The following is an 18,959-nucleotide window of genomic DNA, read 5'->3' as shown; positions in this document are numbered from 1 at the left end:
GTTCTCCATGCCTTTGAAAAATGCAGAGGAGAAAAGAAGAAATTGTGGACAGTCCTCACAGAAGAACAGTAGGGATCAGTGAACATTTTGTACTCTTCATTTTAAAAAGGGTGCAAAGCCTGGTGTTATTGGCGCTATCTTCAAGGGTATCAAGGGTGCTGGGAAGTTTTGTTTGCCTTAATGTTTTCTAAACAACATCCAGGACAAACAAGGAGAAATGTACTTAGATTTCATTTAGTACATGTGTTTTTTTAAAAAGTAATTCACATACTATCTTAAGAACTGATACAGAAAGATTCCTTGTAGCTTTTACCCAGTTTCCTCAAATTGTAACATTTGGTGGTATTTACAAAATGGTGGTGTTTTTTAAAATATCGCATGTAGTATAGTACTGGGACACTGACATTGATATAAGCAAGAATATTTTCATCACCACAAAAGTCCACCATGAGGCCCCCTATTTTTAAATTAAACTTTATTTTTTTTTTAGTTGCTGATAGAACATTATTTTTGTTTATTTATATGTGGACCTAAGCATCAAACCCAGAGTCTCACACATGCTAGGCAAGCATTTTACTACTGAGTTGCCACCCCAGCCCCCTAGAGGCCCTTTTGGAATGATAGTCTCATCTCTTCAGGACGGCCCCTCCTTTCCTCTTTAACCCCTGGCCACCTCTAATTGACTTCCATTGCTGTGTTTTATTCTTTTCAACATGATGTATGAACGGAACCCAGTGTTTAGCCTTTGGGATTACAGTTTCTCACTGTGAGTTTCTCTGGAGAGTCATTCTGGTGGCTGAGGGTATGAATGGGTTGTTCTTTTTGTATTCAATTGTCTGCGTACTATTCCATGCTATGGATAGAGAAACCATCATTTGTTTACCCAAAGGTCGTGCACATTCCCTCCCGCTGCCGCCAGATATTAAGAATACAGTTGCTATGAAATTTACGATACAGGTATTTGTGGGAGCCCAGTACTTATCTCTGCCGGGCCTTTGCTCATTGTACAGAGCAAAGGAGTTGGCCACTATGGACTGACTTCTGGAACTGTAGCCCCAGATTGAGTTCTCCTCAGATTTAGTCAGGTATTTTGATCACAGCAACACGGACGGAGCTGACCAAAGGTGGCTTTGATGCTTCCTCTTCACCCCAGCAATATATGAGTGATCCAGGCTTCCTTGAATCCTCATCAGCACCTGATGTCGTCAGGCTTTTATTGAGGACATCCTGATAGGTGTGCACTGATATCTCGCTGGGACTTTAATTATCATATGCCTGGTGGCTGACGAAGTTAGCCCTTCAACCTGTGAATCTGGGCCCACGTCTGTATGCATTCTGCTCTTGCAGAGGTTTCTAAACTTGACAATTATTTCCTGCTTATTGATTGTGTAGTTGGGTTATTCAAGATCCCAGCTGATTCTGACTAGGTGTTCTCTGTATTATTGAAGTCTCCAGCTGTAATTGTGAAATTGTCTCTTCAGTTCCACCCGTTTTTGTTGCACATGTTGGACCGACCCTTCTACCCTTGCCTAATGTCCCTGTGGGTCTCTGGTTAGTGTCTTTGTTCTGAACTTCACTTTATCTAATATTAATACAGCCAGCTCTGCTTGCCTTTGCTTAATACTGCATGGTATAGCTCTGTCCATCCGTTCTTTCCCACCTGCCTGTATCATTATATTTGACTTTGGCTTCTTTGTAACCAGCATGCACTCGGGTGGGTCATACCTCTTACTCCATTCCTCCACAGTCTGTCTTTGAATGGATGTAATCAGAAAACATGCATTTAAAAATGAATACTTATTAGGGCTGGGATTGTGGCTCAGGGGTAGAGCGCTTGCCTACTAGCATATGTGAAGCACTGGGTTCAATTCTCAGCACCACATATAAATAAATAAATAAAAATGTAAATAATAACAATACTTATTGAAAGGAGAGGGCTCAAGTCTGCCATTTTATATTTCATTTTCTGTGTGTAAAGTTTCCTTTGTGTTCTGGGACCGTTTTCTTTTTGCTACCTTCTTGTGGGGACTGGAATATATTTTGAATTGCATATTGGAGTATATGTATGGTGTTAATACCATCTGTTTGTGGAGCTCTCTTGGTTTCTCGAGATGGATATATTTTTATATCTACGTCTATATTTTAACACGGTACACTAGTGGCATTATTTTACCAGTTCGAGTGAGCTATAGAGAACTTAGCTGCCTTTTATATCTCTTTGCCCTCCCCATTTGTAATGTCATTCTTTTAAATATTTCCTCTACACCAGTTTGGAACCATGCCAAACAGTGTATGAATTTTTCTTAAATCATCAAACATAATTCAGAGCTCTCAAGAGGAGAAGGGAATATTATTTTGTTTACTGTGTTTTTCCCCTTCCTTCCTGATGCCTCAAATTTTCTTCTGTTTTTGTTTGTTTGTTTGTTCTTGTTTTCCTTTCTGTTTAGAGAGCTCCTAGCGGCCATTCTTTTGTGGTAGAACTGTGGGTGACAGATTCCATTAGTTTTCCTCAATCTGAGAATCTTTTAATTTTCCTTTAGTTGCTGAAAGTTGCCTGTGGCTACATAGGAGCGTGACTTGATCCTTGCTGTCTTTAGCATGGGAAATCTGTGTCACTCACTCCTGACTGGATTCTGAAAAGAAGTCTGCTGTCATTGGAATTATTTTTACCTTCTAGGAAAAAGTGTTATTGTTCCGTTTTTCCTTTGTCTTTAATTTTTGAGAAGCTGGACTTAGTCCCCACCTTGTTGGAGTGGAGGGGAATCCTGAAGAGGCGTGGTCCAGCAGGAAGTCTTGTGGTCACTGGGGCATGCCCTCCATCAGGGATCATGAGATCCTGGTGAAAGCCCTGTTCTACACTTCCCTGCCGCGAGCTGAGGAGCTTTGCTCTGTAGGTGATGTGGCCAGGATGCACGGCCTCCCCACAGCCCAGAAGCAATGGGGTCAGCCAATCAAGGAGTGAAACTTACAAAACCGTGAACCATAATAAATCTTGCCCCTTTGTAAGTTGATAATCCCAGGTATTTTGTGACAAAATGTGGCAGAGAGGCGACCAACACCTTCTGTCAATGTTTTCTGCCTTCCTCGGCTGCCCTCCCTCTTCCTGATCTTTTGGCTACAGAGACAGGATCATTGGGGGACTTTTGATCTGCACCCTTTGGCGTTCCTGGGGCAGCTGTACCTCTGAGCTATACCAGTGAGAAGAAGAAAGCCCTGTGGACATTCCATCTGAACTTTCTGGGTCCTGAGATCCTTTGGTGATCTGTTTTGTTTTTCTCCTCACCAAGGGTCAGAGCCTTCTAGGTTTGTTTTCTAGGCAGTGCCCAGGGGCTTCTGTTTGTCTGTCTGTCTATTGTCATTGGCAAGGACAATGGGGAAGAGTTCACCTGTCCCGTCTTCTCCTTGCAGGCCCTTTCTCTCCCTGTCTTTCCCGACTGCTCTCCGTAAGTGCTCACCTGAAAGCCCAGTGGTGAGAATGCACTTAAGTGCTCGGACCTCAGTCTTCAGGTGGCCCACGTTGGCTCCCTGGACCAGAGCTGTAGAGGTCAACGATGGATCCAGAAAGGATTTAAACACAGGCGAGGCTTTATTAGGGAATTCTGTTCCTTCCAGCCGGAAGCGAGACAGCACTGGGGCGACCGAGACCTCAGGTGGACTCCAGCAAGGAAGGGGGCAAGACTGTCCAAGCAGAAAGGAGACCGCACACAGAGGACAGAGGCCCCAGACGGACTCAGGCAAAGACTAAAGGGGAGAGGCCTCCGTGGCATCTCTGGGCCAGGCGGCAACATCACCTCTTGATGTCAGCACACATGGAGGCGGGATCTGGATGGCGACTGTCCTCTTCTCCATGGGGCTCCTTTGTGCCTCACATCTCTCATGACCATGGGGAGCCTCCACCTAGGACTGGAAAACTTACTAGGTTAACAGGGTAGAAGTGACTTCAGTGACTCTCCTAGGGACGTGTTTTCCCCTCACCACCTGGAAACGCACTTATCACCTGGGAAAGTCTCTGCTATTATTAGCTTCAGGATAGTGTAGACTCTGCTTAGTCTGGATTCCGCTGGCCCGTCTGCTGACCCCCTAGTCTCAGGAGGCTGAACTGACTTTCCCAGCCTCCTGTCTCCTGGTGTGTCATCTCACACTCACAGTCTTGACGACCAATGCACTTTTATTTATTATTATTATTATTTTTTACTTGTTGATGGACCTTTATTTCAGGTATTTCCCTTTTTATGTGGTGCTGAGGATGGAACCCAGTGCCTCCCATGTGCCAGGCAAATGCTCTGCCACTGAGCCCCAGCCCCAGTCCTGATGTACTTTTTAACTCCCGATTCTCTAGTATGGCTGTTAGCCCCATAAGAGTGAGAGCTGGCGTGGCTGTCCATCAAGAGGTGTTTTCCCCTTAGTCCTAAGGGGTCCTGTAGAGAATCAGATATAACTGCGTTACTATTACTGCAACAGGGTCCTTTCTCTCGTGGGGGCCCATTTTATGTCACTAAAGGAAAGACATTCAGTTTTTCTCCTTTAAGTGTGAGGTCAGACTATTGGGGTTTCTTTCTTTCTTTTTGCCAGTTGTTCTTTATAATCTTGAAAAAGTTCCTTTCTCTTCCCACTTGTCAAAGCGGTTTTCACCAGGAAAGGGGTGTCGAACTCTGTCAACAGCATTGTCTTTTTTTCTTTTTTCTTTTTGGTGGTGCTGGGATTGAGTGCCACTGGCTTTCTATTCGTGGGTTGGTAGATTTATGTGGGTTTTCTTCTGGAGACAGTTTTCAAGTTCTTCTGTATCCCTGGAATAAAGTCCACTTGGTCATGGTTTATAATTCCTTTTCTATATTGCTGAGTCATATTTGCTAATATGTTGTTAAGTTGTTTTTACATCGATATTCATTAGGGATATTCTGTAGTTTTTGTTGTTGTATATTTCTTTGTCTGGTTTTGGATTCAGGGCCAAGAAAGCTTCAAAGAAATAGTTGGGAAGTGTTCCTGCACCTCCATCTTCTGGAAGAGACTACACAGAACTGGTGGTATTCTTCATAAACCCTTGGCAGAATTCTCCAGTGAAATCACCTGGACCTGGAGATGCTTTTCTGGCTATTTTGAAAGTCAGAATCCAATTTCTTCCATCATGGTGGAGTGCCCCAGATGATCTCTTTGGTATTGTGTGGGATGCGGTAGTTTGTAGTTTTGAGCAATTCCCCCAGTTCATCTAGGTCGTCATATTTATGAGTACAGAGAATGTTCCAAAGTTTCTCCTTGTTATTTTGTTAGTATTACAAGTCTATAGTGCCTGGAGTCTCTGTTTCATTTCTGATTCTCTTAATGGCTGTGGTGGTCTTCTTCTTCTTCTTCTTCTTCCTCCTCTTCTTCCTCCTCTTCCTCCTCCTCTTCCTACTCCTCTTCCTCCTTCTCCTTCTCCTTCTCCTTCTCTAACTGAGTTTATCCCTCATTTCAAAAAATCCAACTCTGTTTCTTTGGTTTTCTCTATTATTTTTCTCTTTTCCCGGGCATTGATTTCTGCTCTGACCTTTATTATTTCCTCCCTCGCCTTAGCTTTGGATAGTGTTTCCTCTCCCCGCGCGTTGTTTCTGGAGGTGGGGGCTTAGCCTGTGGATCTGAGAGGGTCCAGCTTTTCTAGCCTGGGCGCCCAATGCCTTAAATTCCCCCTTCCACCTCCCCCCCCGCCCCCCCCCCGCCTTAGCTCCCTCCTCTAATTTTTGAAATGTTGAAATCTCATGCAATCTTTAAAAGCAGCCAAACCCCTTTGCTGCCCGTGGTGTCCAAAACCGCCAAGGCACAATTTAGTCTCAGACTTCAACTGAGTCGGAAAGAATAAGTGACAGTGGCAGGAACTCGTCGGGGTTTCCTTTGCCAGGAGGACGGGGAGGAGGCGCGGAGGGGCGGGCACAGGCTTTGGGGAGTGCGGGAGAGGGCGGGGGACGGAGGACCCAGCGGTGCGGGGTTGGACTGGGAAGGACAAGCCTTTGGCTAGACCAAGAGTACCGAGGGCTGACGCTGTGGGAACCGGCCTGTGAGGCCCGCAGCTCGCAGAGGTGCCCTACACATTCCGGGAGCCCCGAAGCCACCCGCTCCTGCAGCGGCGACAGGGGGAGGAGAGTGGGCCCCGGAGCTCCGGGCGCACGGGGCATGCTCGGCAGCTGGAAGCCCCGCTGCAGGAGCTGGACGCCCCGCCTGAGGAGCTGGACGCCCCGCAGGAGGAGCTGCAAGCCCCGCAGCCAGAGCTGGACGCCCCGCGGGAGGACCTGGAAGCCCGGCAGCAGGATCCGGGCTCCCCGGGTCCTTGGGGAAGCCCTACACCAGGGCTCCCCCGGAGCCCATCGTTGTCCTTGCTGCGGCGATCGCGGGTGCTTCGTCGGGCCTTTGGCCACCAACGCGTTGCTGCGGGGGGCAGAACCTCGAAGGGCACTCGCCCTTGTTCTGTCGTGGGCAGCCGCACTCGGGCACAGGCAGCGCCTGGGTTTCGGCGGGGGAGCCCTCGAAGGGCTCGTTGGCCTAGGTGTCCTGGCCCAGAGACTCCGGGAGGGGACGTGCTCGTTTTCCCGACAGGAACTTCTCCGGAAACAGAAGGCGAACCGGGAGCCGGAGGCAGAGGAGGCAGGGGAGGGGAGGCAGCGGGAGGAAGGGAAGGAGGCCCCGGGAGGCCGGCGAAGGCCGCGGGACCGGCGGCGTCCGCGTCCAGCAGCGGCGGGGAGGGAGCCACCGCTCCCTGCAGCCTCGCCCAGCACTGGCACCCAGGCCCGCCTGCTGGCCGTGAGTCCGGCGGAGACCCGGGCGCGGGACGGGCGGACCGGCGGGAGCCGCGGTTGGGGATCGCGCCCTCGCCCGCGGCCCCGGGACCTCCCCAAGCTGACCGGCGTTGGGGCGCCAGGGCTTCTCCCCACTTCGGGCTCGGTGAGGACCGGCGGGTCCGCGCGACGGGGACGCGCGAAGGCCGAGCGCAGGGACTCGAGCGGCAGAGACGTCCTGCGCCGGCGTCTGGCTCCGCGCCCCTGAGCGGGCGCCTACGGCAAGGAGCCCCCCGCGCGGTGGGCGTCCGGAGCCGGCGAGCCCCGAGCAGCCCCGACCTCCGCAGGGCGCGGACTGTGGGCTCGCGCTCGCCGAGGGCCGGGGAGGCCGATTCCGGGCCAGAAGCCGCGGTGGCGACGAGGGTTCGCTCAGCGCTGGCGCCGGGCGGTGCGAAAGCTGGACCGGGCGGAACCGGGGCGGGCTCCTTGTGCTTGGCCTCCGCCCAGAGACTCGCCCAGGCCTGGGCGCGTGGGAGGCGGTGGCTGACGCGATCGGGGCAGTGGGGAGCCGCCCGGTTCCCGCGGCTCTAGCCTTCCCAGGGGGAGCCTTGGGTCTCGCAAGTGCCTCCGCGGACAGCAGCCAGCACGAGGAGGCGCACCTGGGCCGGCCACCCGTTTCCCTGGTGGTCTAGTGGCTAGGATTCGGCACTTTCACCGCCGCGGCCCGGGTTCGATTCCCGGTCAGAGAACATCTTTTGTCCGGGCCTCGTCGCACCTGAAGGCCCTGGCCGGCGGCTGGCGGCTTGCGGCTGGCCTGCGGGGCGGCCACTGCACAGCCCTCCCCTTCGCTCCCTTTCCCTGGCCTCACCTCAGCCCCAACCTAACGCGGCGCTTCCCATCGCTCTTTTCCGAAAGGAAACCGAAACCGAGGTCACTCGGACTCCGACGCCGAGATCGCCAGGACCCCGAAATGCGCGGCCCTCGGGGCCCTCATCCGTCGCCTTCCCACCTCTGCTTCCTCACCCTCTTCCCGCCGTTACCCGCGCCCACCCGTGGACAGGCTCTCCCGGACAGCCCAGCACCCTTGGGTGGACGGCCTTCAGGACCCTGCCTTCGAGGCCCCCGTCCTTCATTTGCCCCCCACCCAGTGGTTCAGGCTGGTGGCCAAGCGCCAGGGGCGTTCGGCGGCGCTCTCCCGGACAGAGAAGGCCGCAAGACTGAGCCCAAGCCTCGCGCTGCCCACAGCGAAAGCCAGGCCAGAAGAGCCCCGCGTGGCCTCCCCCGCCCTGCCCCGGCTGCTCCAGCGGCGGCGTCCCGCAGACGAGGGCGAGGCTTCTCCATTGCACTGCGGAGGTGCTGACCCCTGCGATTTCCCCAAATGTGGGAAACTCGACTGATAATTTGTGGCAGTGGGGACTGCGTTCGCGCTCTCCCCTGGCGATTACGGTACCAAAAGGCAGCTGGTGTTTTCAGCTAGGTTTCTCTTTCGTCTCGCTGCTCCGTCGCTCCGTGTCTTGTCTTTGTGTTTCCTTGTTTCAACTTTTTCTTGTATTTCTACCCTCGTGCTCTCCCTCGGGTGCCGTCTTCTAGGCTTCCCTGCTTGTCACCTGAGGCTGAGGCTGACGCTTCTGCGGACGATGGGGAGGGGTGCCAGCGTCGGCGCCAACCGCTCTGCTCACACCGTTTCCCGATCTTCCAGCCTTAGTGAAAGGAGAGTCCGGCAGGGGGCGCTTTTTCGTCTGGGCCAGCACACTCCACAGGCCCAGAATGAGAAGCAGCTCTGTTAGACCTAAGATCCAGAAGGACCTGCGGTAGCTGCAGGCTTTCTGGCCTACCTGCCGGGCCCTGCCCTTCCCGGGGTGTAAACAGTAGGCGTTTGGGCTGGGGAGGTGGCTCAAGCGGTAATGAGCTCGCCTGGCATGCGACGGGCGCTGGGTTCCTTTCATCCTCAGCACCACATAAAATAAGGACTAAAAAATCGTCTCTCAAAAAAAAAAAAAAAAAAAATGAGTGGGTCGTTTGCAGAAGCTTGAATTTGCGCAATGGACGGTACTCTGTTGTGCTGTTACTTGGTCTTTACTGCAGCATGTGTGATTCTTGCAATGAGGGGGAAACGCCCATCTGTAGAGACTTCAGGAACATTCCGAAGTCTCATTGTACTGGAGCCCCAGGGCACAACTAATCTAGTTGAGCAAAGTAGAATCTGTATCTAGACATAGTTAGCTTTCCTTGGAAAGAAGGTATTGACTTGGGATACTTGCAGTGATGGTTCTAATAGTAGAACCAACAGGTTCATCATGTGTACAGGAACAGCTCCGCCCTGATATCTTGCGATCTTGCTCATATTCTCAGGCCACCCGGGTCACAATTCTCTGCTGTCCTCTGAGGAATATATAATAGGAACTCTTGAGCAGGAGCGATGACCACATTCATCTCCTGGGGCTTCCACTAGGGCAGTTTTCCTACCGACCTCCTCCCTTTCGGCAGACTTCAGTGATGGCTGCCTTGCTAGCACATCCTATGTCCTTTGCGGAAATGCCTTTAGATATTATTCTAACCATCCTTTACTGCCACAGTCCGGCTGCAGCAAAATAACCGAGGGGGTGAGGAGCAACTTGTGTACATTGATACAGCAGGAGTGGGAGCCCTTTATTGTAGGACAGGAGGGGTATTTATACATTCCACACTGCTTATCTTAATTAGCATAAACTAGATACAGCAGTTAACCAATAAGAAATCTCCACACTTAATGGCTCAATGGCACTACCTCACAAACCACTCCCTCTGGCAAAATGCCAGGTGCCATCCAGACTTGTTTACAGACCTTAACACTTTTACACCTAAAGCCACCTCTTCAAATTTAAGGTTTCTTTTTCCTTCCCATCCCCAGCCCTTGCTTATTGCCTTCATAGTCAGAAAGGAGTGCTAGAGGCTATGGCAGGAGGATCAAAAGTTCAAAGTCAGTCTCAGCAACTTATGGAGGTCCTAGCTAACTCAGCCAAACCCTGTCTCAAAATAAAAGGGCTGAGGATGCGGCTCAGTGGTTAAGTACCTCTGGGTTCAATCTCCAGGAAGAAGGAGAAGGAGAAGTAGAAGGAGAGAAGAAAAAGAGTAATGTTATTTTTCCCCAACTGAAAATGCCTGAGGGGTCAGCTACACTTCGGTGTTGGTGGTTGCCAGCATTTTGTCAACGTCTCTCAGGTGTTTGGTGACCCCCTCCTCACTGCTCTGAATCCTAGCCTAATGGGAAAGGCATGACCATGGCAGGAAGGACTGTGGTGTCCCCCATGCCTACTCAAGTACCAAACTCAGGTCTGCAAAGTCCCGGAAGGTTATGATATCCTGGCAGAGCAGGAGGCAGTACTAACATCAGTCGTCAAAGAAACTCACTTGGAATCACAGGAAGCTCAGCAGGTATTCAGGACATTGCCAGTAGAAGCCATGAGTCCTACAAACTGATCTGGTGTAAGGGTTCTGGCTGTGGAAAAGTACAAGTCAGAGAACTCCATCTGGTGAGCAAATTCCCGAGGAATAACAGGTGTTTTGTTTTCCACTGTTGGAATACTCTGCAGTTTCTCCCAGGAACTAGCAAGATAACTAATGCATGTGCAATCCTAGCTGCTGTGGCAATGCCCTCCATGAGGAGGCTCTGCTAGAGTCTTATCAGCCTCAAAACCTTGATCTCAAACACTCAGCTCCTGGGAATAAAGGAGCTCTCTTGTTAGACAACCATAGGTTTCACTGTGTCTGAACATGTCCACGGAACAGTAACTTTATACAATGGACATTATTGAGAGCTACACAACGCTCCTAACATTGCACATTGCAGCTTAGTATGTACCTAAGGAATAAGCTGCGTGATGTTGCCAACTCTGTGACCTGCTTGGTGACATAATGAACAATATGTACTAAGGATGCCAGTGGCTGAATGTAACCTATTGATATAAATACGGCTGGCTGCTGGGGGGGGGGCAGCTTTGCTTTGCCTCTGCACTTTGCTTCTCTCTGCCTCCTTTTGCTTTCCTTGCAATCTAGTTTGAAGAAGAGCCATCTTTTTCTCTCCAGCAGCAGGAGGAGGCTTCTTTACTCAAATGTAAGATACATAAGCCACAGCTGAAGTCAACTTTTACTGCCTTACCAAGAGGAACAGTTTTTTAGAGTGTCAGCCACAAATGCCGTTTCTGGGAACTGCGTGGATATTGGTTTCCAGGCCTATTGGACCAACGAATATCATGACAAAAACATTAGGTTTTGTCTGCCTTTGGCAGGGAGGGCCTCCCTGTGATCCTGGAACCACCCGTTGTCTTCTGCTTGACTGTGGACTGACTCTTTCAACTTGCCAGGCCTCAATTTCGCAAGGGTCATTTGAAAAAGAATATCAGTACTTCAAAATTGTTGCATAAATCAAATGAGACAATGTAATAATACAATTAGCCTAGTGTGTGCAGCCTATAGTAAAGATAGGCTAAAAGGAAACTAACCGAGATAAAATTTTTCCCTTTAATTATGAAATATAGAGAAAAGTGCAGAGGGTTTTCAAGATGAAGGAATAGAGGAGATTGCTTTCCTGGCTGCTCTGTGGTGAAACCAAGAAGACAGGCAACTTCTCAGCAAGATAGGTACTGCGAACCTTCAGGGACACCAAGTCCATACGGTAGAAATTCTACTGCCCCAGATCCACACTGTTAGATGGGTAGACACACAAACAACCCCAAAAATCAAGGGAACAAATCACCACAAATAAATCAAGATATTCCAACAACAGAATCCGACAACACTCCAGCTGGGGTTGTGGCTCAGTGTGGAGTGCTTGCCTAGCATGGGCAAGGCCCTGGGTTCCATTCTTATCATCACGTAAAAATAAATAAATTAAAATCATTGTATCCAACTACAACTAAAATAAAATAAAATAAAACACCTGGAGACTAAAAGTACACTATTGAATGATCAATAGATAGCAGAAGAAATCAGGGATGAAATTAAAACATACTTAGAGGTAAATGAGAATAATGACACAACATAGCAAAATCCCTGGGACACTATGATGGCAGTGCTAAGAGGAAAGTCATTGCACTGAGCTCACTCATTAAGAGAGTAGAAAGTTGGGGCTGGGGTCTTGGCTCAGAGGTAGAGCACTCGCATAGCACGTGCAAGGCCTTGATTGATCCTCAGAACCACACAGAAATAAATCAATAAAATAAAGGTATTGTTGATCCTCAGCACCACATAGAAATAAATCAATAAAATAAAGGTATTGTGTCCAATTACAACTAAAAAATAAATATTAAAATAAAGAGTAGAAAGTCAACAAATAAATAACCTAACATTGTATCTCTAGAAAAAGAATAAAGGACACCAAAAGCAGAAGAAGAGAGGAAATAATTAAAATCAGAGCTGAAATCAATGAAATTGAAACAAAAAAAAAAAAATAATCTAAAAAACTGACCAAACAAAAAAGTGGTTCTCTGAAAAAGTAAATAAAATTGATAAATCCTTAGCCAAACTAAGAAGGAGAAAGACAGAGAATATTCAAATTACTACTATTTGTGATAAAAAAGGAAATATCACAATGGACACTACTGAAATAAAATAATCTATTATTCAGAACCTGTTTTGAAAATTTATACTCCAATAAAATAGAAAATCTTGAAGACATAAACAAATTTCTAGAGACATATGATCAACACAAATTGAATCAGGAGGCCATAGAAAATTTAAGCAGATCAATTTCAAGCAATGAAATTGAAGACGCCATCAAAAGCCTACCAAGACAGGAAAGCCCAGGACCAGATGGATTCTCAGCTGAGTTCTACCAGACCTTCAGAGAAGAACTAACACCAGTCTTCCTCAAATGATTCCATGAAATAAAGAGGGAACCATTCCAAACTCATGCTATGAAGCTAGTATTACCCTGATACCAAATCAAAGAAAGACACATCGAGGAAAGAAAATTTCAGACTAATATCCCTGCTGAACACAGATGCAAAAATTCTTAATAAAATACTGGCAAACTGCATACAAAAACATATTTAAATATAGTACACCACAATCCAGTGGGGTTCATCCCAGGGTTGCAAGGTTGATTCAACTTATGGAAAACAATAAGCATAATTCATCACATCAATAGACTTAAATACAAGAATCACATGGTTATCTCAATAGATGCAGAAAAAGCATTTAAAGAATACAGCATCCATTCATGTTCATAACACTAGAAAAACTAGGGATAGTAGGAACACACCTCAACATTGTAAAAGCTATCCATGCTAAACTCAATGTCAACATCATTCTAAATGGAGAGAAATTGAAAGCATTTGCTCTAAAACCTGGAACAAGACAGGACTGCCGTTTTCAAGGCCTCTGCTTAACATAATCCTGGAAACTCTATCTGGAGCAATTAGACCAAAGAAAGAAATTAAAGGGATACAAATAGAAAAAGAAAAACAAAACTAGCCCTATTTGTTGATGACATGATTGTATATTTAGAAGACAAAATAATCTCCACCAGAAAACTTCTAGAACTCATGAATGAATTCAGCAAAGTAGCAGGATATAAAATGAACACCCATAAATCAACTGTATTCCTGTGCATCAGTCAATGAATTGACTGAAAGAGACATTAGGAAAACTATCCCATTGCCAGTAGCCTCAAAGAAAATAAAATATTTGGGAATAATATTAGATATTACTATTATAGTAATGCAGCCACATCAACAAAAGAGGTGAAAGAACTCTACAATGAAAACCACAGAACACTAGAGAAATACATTGAGCACTTTAGAAGATGGAAAGATCTCCCAGGCCCTCAGATAGGCAGAATTAATATTTTCAAAATGGCCACACTATCAAAAGCATGACAGATTTAATGCAATTCCTATTAAAATTCCAATGATGTTCTTAACAGAAATAGAAAAACTAGTCATGAAATTCATTTGGAAAAATAATAGGCCCAGAATAGCCAAAGCAATCCTCATCAAGAAAAGTAAAGCAATACATCAATCGATGAATTGACTGAAAGAGACATTAGGAAATCATACCACAGAGCTATAGTAACAAAAACAGCATGGTATTGGAACCCAAACAGAACTGAAGACCAATGGTGCAGAATAGAAGACACAGGGAGAAACCACGTAAATACAGTTATCTCACACTAGACAAAGGCACCATAAACATACATTGGAGAAAAGACAGCCTCCTCAACAAACGGTGCTGGGAAAACTGGAAATCCATATGTAATACAATGAAATGAGACCCCTATCTCTCACCCTGCACAAAACTCAACCCAAGTGGATCAAGGACCTAGGTATTAGACCAGTCACCCTGCATGTGCTAGAAGAAAATGTAGACCCAAGTTTCCATCGTATCAGCTTAGGAACCAACTTCTTCAACAAGACTCCTAAAGCACAAAAAGTAAAATCAAGTATCAATACATGGGATGGTATCAAACTAAAGAACTTTCTCACAGCAAAGGAAAAATTAAGAACACGAAGAGAGAGCCTATAGAATGGGCCATATGCACCTCAGATAGAGCATTAATCTCCAGGATATATATAAAAAACAACATTAAAAATGAATAACCCAATCAATAAATGGGCAAAGTGTCTGTTCACAGACACTTCCCATAAGAAGACATACAAATGGGTGATAAATATATGAAAAATGGTCATGATTAGAGAAATGAAAATTAAAATGACACTGAGATTCCATCTTGCTGTAGTCACAATGGCAATTATCAAGAATGCAAGTAACAATAAGTGTTGGCGAGGATGTGGGGGAAAAGGTACATTCATACACTGCTGGTGGGACTGCAAATTGGTTCAATGGCTCTGGAAAGCAGTATGGAGATTCCTCAGAAAACATGGAAAGGAATCACCATTTGACATTGTTATCCCACTCCTCTGCATATACCCAAAGGACGTAAAATCAGCCTATTATAGTAATGCAGCCACATCAATCTTCATAGCCCCTCAATTCACAACAGCTATGGAACCAACCTAGGTGCCTTTAAAGAGATGAATCCATAAAGAAAATGCGATACATATACACAACGGAATATTACTCAGTTTTAAAGAAGAATGAAATTATGGCATTTGCTGATAAAACTGGAGGCTATCATGCTAAGTGAAATAAGCCAACCCCCCAAAAACATCTTATATGCAGATGCTGACTCACAATAGGCAGGGTGGGTTGGGAGAGGAGTGGAGGTTCACTGGGTTGGACAGGGGTAGGTGGGGGAAGTGAAGGGGGAATAGGAATAGGAAAGAGAGCAGAATGAATGGGTCATAACTTTCCTATGTTCATATATGAATACAGGACCAGTGAAACCCCACATCTCATGCGACCACAAGAATGGAAAGTTATACTCCATGTATGCAGGATATATCAAAATGCATACTGACAAATACTGACAAGCATAACTAAAATGAACAAAATTTAGAAAGCAAAAAGAAAAAAAAGTGAATAGACTTTCACCTTGGGGTTTCATAATATTCACATGAATTTTGTGTTTATGAATAAAATATCCATTCACAAACTAAGTTTGCATTAAAAAGAAATTTAAAATGGTATTTAAAAAACGTGTCCACAAAAAGGATTTCTTGTTAATAGCTTTCTTTGTGATAGTCCCCATACTGGAAGCAATTCAAATGTTCTTCAAGAAGTGAATAAGGGGCCGGGCTGGGGCTCAGCCATAGCACACTTGCCTGGCATGTGTGAGGCACTGGGTTCCATTCTCAGCAGCACATATAAATAAAGACCTGTCAAGAGGAGGAGGAGGAGAAGGAGGGGGAGGAGTGGGAGGAGGGGGAGGAGGAGGAGGAGGAGGAGGAGGAGGAGGAGGAGGAGGAGGAGGAGGAAAGGCAAAAGAAAAAAAAAAGAAAAAAAAGTGAATGAATTCTGGGTGCAGTAATGCAGGCCTGTAATCCCAGTGTCTGGGTAGGGTGAGGCAGGAGGATTGCAAGTTCAAAGGCAGCCTCAGCAACTTAGCCAGGTACTAGGCAACACTGTCCCTAAATATAATGCAAAAAAGGGCTGGGGATGTGGGTCAGTGGTTGAGTGTCCCTGAGTTCAAACCCCAGAACTTAAAAAAAAAAAAAAAAAGATTGGAAGCTAAAGAGAAACATATAAAGATGTTAACATAACAGTAGTTACTGGTGGGGATACGGATATGTGGTTATTATACACACACATACACACACACACACACACACACACATATTAGGTGTAGATGGACACAATACCTTTATTTTATTTCTTTCCTTTTATGTGGTGCTGAGGATTGAACCCAGGGCCTCACACATGCTAAGCAAGTGCTCCACCACTGAGCCACAACCCCAGCTTACATTGTTGTCTTCTTTAATAAATTTACATATTTTTAAAATTTAAAAATGAATGATCCATAGGGCTGGGGTTGTAGCTCAGTGGTAGAGCAGTTGCCTCACAAACCCGAGGCACTGGGTTTGAACCTCAGCACCACATAAAAATAAATAAAGATATTGGGTCCATCTACAACTAAAAAAAAGTTAAAAAAAATATGAATGACCCATAAATGAAAGAACAGAATAGTTATGGGAGGAGTGTTGCAGGTGAGCAGAATGTGTAAAGAGGAGGGAAAACAGTTCTGGAAAGAATTTTAAGATTTTAATTTTTTAAAAATTGTAGTTGGACACCATACCTTTATTTCACTCATTTATTTTCATGTGGTGCTGAGGATGGAACCCAGGGTCTCGCCCACCCGTGTGAGGTGAGCGCTCTCCGCTGAGCCACCACCGCAGCCCCAGGTTGAAGACTTTTGAGGAGCAGTAACCAGGATAAGAAAGCCATTGTAGGGAGGAAGGTGGACCTTGAGCATATTTGGGAAATTTTATTCCTGTCTTATGATTCTTCTTTGGTGTTTATACAAAGGGAATAACATGTATAGTTACATTTGTTTTCAAGATAATTTCTCTTTTCTTCAGAGCAGTACCCACACAGTGGTTCTGAACATGTCTTTTGGAGCAGGCTGCCTCAGGTTCAAATTCCTAGTTTGAATTCTGGACTCACCGTCTGAGTGGCCTGGATAGGTTACTTAACGTCTTTGTCTGTTTTCTCATATGTAAGATGAGGACTCTGAGGCCACTGACCTGTTGTAGGGGTCAAACGATGGGCTCTGGTGTACAGTTCGTGGGCTGTGGCCGCGACAAGGTCCTCTGCACCTAGGCACTGGGCCTCAGCTCTGGCTCTGTGGGTGGAACAGCGCAAGAACATAGGAAGTGATGAAAACCGATGGTTACTTGGCATCTGGAACAGCCCCAAAGGCTCATGTGTTGAAGGCTTGGCCCCCCAAAGCAGTGGTGTTCAGAGGTGAACCAATTTGGGGGAAGTGACTGCATTGCGAGGGCTCTAACTTCAGTGGAGGGATCCATTGATGGATTCATCACTTAATGGCATTATTGGGAGGTGGCGGAACGTGTAGAAGGTGGCACCTAGTAGAAAGGAGAGAGTCCTTGATGGCATGCCCTTGGGGACCATGTCCTTGACAATTTCCTGTTTCTGTTTGCCAGAGGGTGAGCAACTTCTCTCTGCCTCACCTTTCTGCAGCAATGTTTCTGCCTTCTTCAGGTTAAAAAAAAAAAAAATCCACTGACCACGGACTGAAACCATCACAGATCCTAAAAGCTGACTAACCTGATGATTTTGTTTAAGTTTCATCACTTTTCTAAGGCAGGGGATTTCAAAGGGAGAGAACAGTCCTCCTCTCCGCGCAGCAGGGATCTACTTGCAGGAAACCCCTCAACGTAGGGTAGGCTGGCTCCTCAAGGGAGCTGCAGATTGCCAGCCCTAGAAACCACGTGTCTCGCTCCTGGAGAACGCTCTGCGCAGTGATGGGCTCCGCCAGGCTCCAGGCTCCTCTGCCAGCGAGAAGGAAGTCGCCTTCCCACCCTGCGGTGGCCGGACGCATCCTCTCGCTGGAGCCCAGCGGCTGCGCACAGAGGCCTGCAGACCGCGGGCGAGGACGTCCACGACACCGCTCGCCGGAGGGGTCGGGCTTTGTGCCCAGCTCGGACCCGGAGTGAGATTTCCCGAAGTCAACTCCACAGCGGCTGTCACCGCGACCTTCGGTATCCACGGGGACACCAGTGCCGACCAGTGACCGCCTGGAATAAAAGCAGCCTCTGGATAAAGCACAGCCCTGGAGCAAAGGCCCAGCCGTCCACCCTCCGAGTGCGAGGCGCTCCCCCGGCGGAGCTGAGGCGTCGTGCCGACAGCGCCCCGGGCTTTCTCGGGGGTGGTGGCCGCCGCCTTCTCAGCGCAGGAGGGTCCGCCGACAGGGCTGGTGCCGGGGTCCTTTGTGGGGTCCCTCGGGGGGGCCTCCGATCTCCCTCTAGGCCGCGGTCCCTGCCTCGGTGGCCAGTTCCCCTGCTGAGCGGGGATTGCTGCACCGCTCGTTTTCCTTCGTGGCCTTTCCGCGTTTCCACTGGCCAGGGGAAGTCCTGTCCGACACGAGTGGACTTCCTGGGTCCTGGGCCACAGGACCCGGGCCCGCCGGGAAGAGACAAAGGGTCACCGAGGAGGGGCGGTGCCAGGGAGCCGGTTCTCCTTCACATCCTCGGGCGCAGGTCGGGGTTGGGGAGAGAAGTTCTATTACAACGAACCCACGTTCCGGGAGAAGGGGCGCCGCGCACCGTCCGAGTCCCAGACGGGACGCGAGTGAAGGAGGGAGCGGCCGCGCACTTCCCGCAGCGGCTGCGGGGGCGCACTTCGGCCGAGTGGACCGCTTCGGGCAGGGAGCGGTGGACCGACCGAAGGCCAGGCGCAGGTCCGGGGCGGGGCTACTTCCGTGACGTCATCGCAGGGGCGGTCGTATGTAGATAAGGGGGCGCGGGGGCTGCTGAGCGGGCACCTGCAGCAGAAAGGCGATCCTTTTGCTGTGCCTGGGAGCAAGCGCACGACTCTAAACAGGGTACACTCGCTGTGCGTGAGGACTAAGGAGGCCCGGGATTGCGGGTGAGAAGTGACCGTGTGTGTACAGTGGAGGGCAATGAGGCTGTGCTTGGCGGGCGGGCGGGCAAGTCATACTTACCTGGCAGGGGAGATACCATGATCACGAAGGTGGTTTTCCCAGGGCGAGGCTTCTCCATTGCACTGCGGAGGTGCTGACCCCTGCGATTTCCCCAAATGTGGGAAACTCGACTGCATAATTTGTGGTAGTGGGGACTGCGTTCGCGCTCTCCCTGA

The 18,959-nt window shown here is 48.1% G+C and overlaps 1 non-coding gene and 1 pseudogene across 1 annotated transcript; both read left to right on the top strand.

Annotated features, from left to right (window-relative positions):
• Positions 1–8,038: 8,038 nt before the first annotated feature.
• LOC143405352 (U1 spliceosomal RNA) lies at positions 8,039–8,179 on the top strand (annotated as a pseudogene).
• Positions 8,180–18,796: 10,617 nt separating this feature from the next.
• Positions 18,797–18,959, top strand: LOC143405283 (U1 spliceosomal RNA). Its single transcript, XR_013092005.1, has one exon. It is a non-coding gene; the product is annotated as a U1 spliceosomal RNA (small nuclear RNA).

This window comes from Callospermophilus lateralis, chromosome 7, assembly GCF_048772815.1.
Source record: "Callospermophilus lateralis isolate mCalLat2 chromosome 7, mCalLat2.hap1, whole genome shotgun sequence".
Classification (NCBI taxonomy): domain Eukaryota; kingdom Metazoa; phylum Chordata; class Mammalia; order Rodentia; family Sciuridae; genus Callospermophilus; species Callospermophilus lateralis.
Note: the sequence above shows the minus strand (reverse complement) of the source record. Positions and strands in the feature narration are given on the sequence as shown.